The following is a 968-nucleotide window of genomic DNA, read 5'->3' on the forward strand; positions in this document are numbered from 1 at the left end:
TTCACCACTGTTAATAAAGACAGGGTGAACAGCACCACACAGAACTTCTGTGGACAGGGTTTTCATCTCTCTGTGCTTATTGTCACAGATAAAATGTTTTCTTTAGTAGTTATACCAGGTAGGGCACATTCTTACCAGCAGTGATTGAGAGGGAGCTCCAGGCATCCCATATTCTTGCATCTCTGAGATATCCATCTTTTTGGTTTTAGCTGTTCTCATGAACTTGAAGTGGCATCTCTTTGAGACTTGGATTTCCACTTCTCTAGTAGTTGCTGATGTCCAACATTCTTCTGAGTGCTTACTGGACATTTGTATAACTCTTCTTTAGGAAGTGTTGGCTCAAATGGTTTACACTCATTTTATACACTGGATGGTCAATCTTCCTAGTGGTTCTGAGGGGCTTGAATATGTTCTACACAAGCCCTCAGGCGTGTCTGAGTACCAGGATTGCCTAAACCTCTGTGCTTTATATAATTTTCTTCTTAGTTTCTTTGCTTGGCATTCCTTATCTTGTTTGTTTGCAGGTTTTTTTCCTTAAAAATATGGAACCTTTCATGAATTTGAGTGCCATCCTTGCACAGGGGCCATGCTAATCTTCTCTGTATAGTTCCAATTTTAGTCTATGTGCTGCCGAAGTAAGCACGTTTGTTTGTTTTTGAGACAGGCTCTTATGTAGTTCAAGCTGGCTGGAACATTCTATGTAGCCAAAAATGACTCTGAACTCCTGATCCTCTGGCTTCCATCTCTTGATTACACGGATGGGCCATCACAGAAAGCTCAAATATATCTTTTGAGAAGTTTTTAGCATTAACAATGTTCAGATTATCAACCTACCAAAAGAAAACAGATTCTGAGAGTGAAAAGGGTGAGCCCTACAGAGATTTGCATATGAACTGTATTCCACAAACAGTATTTTCAAGTTCGATTAATTAAATTTATTATTAAATAATTTCTCATGTGTACATTGT

The 968-nt window shown here is 38.7% G+C and overlaps 1 non-coding gene across 1 annotated transcript; it reads right to left on the minus strand.

Annotated features, from left to right (window-relative positions):
* Nucleotides 1-536: 536 nt before the first annotated feature.
* On the minus strand, nucleotides 537-643 carry LOC115032102. The gene has a single exon (XR_003837729.1). It is a non-coding gene; the product is annotated as a U6 spliceosomal RNA (small nuclear RNA).
* Nucleotides 644-968: the final 325 nt, after the last annotated feature.

This window comes from Mus caroli, chromosome 9, assembly GCF_900094665.2.
Source record: "Mus caroli chromosome 9, CAROLI_EIJ_v1.1, whole genome shotgun sequence".
NCBI lineage: Eukaryota > Metazoa > Chordata > Mammalia > Rodentia > Muridae > Mus > Mus caroli.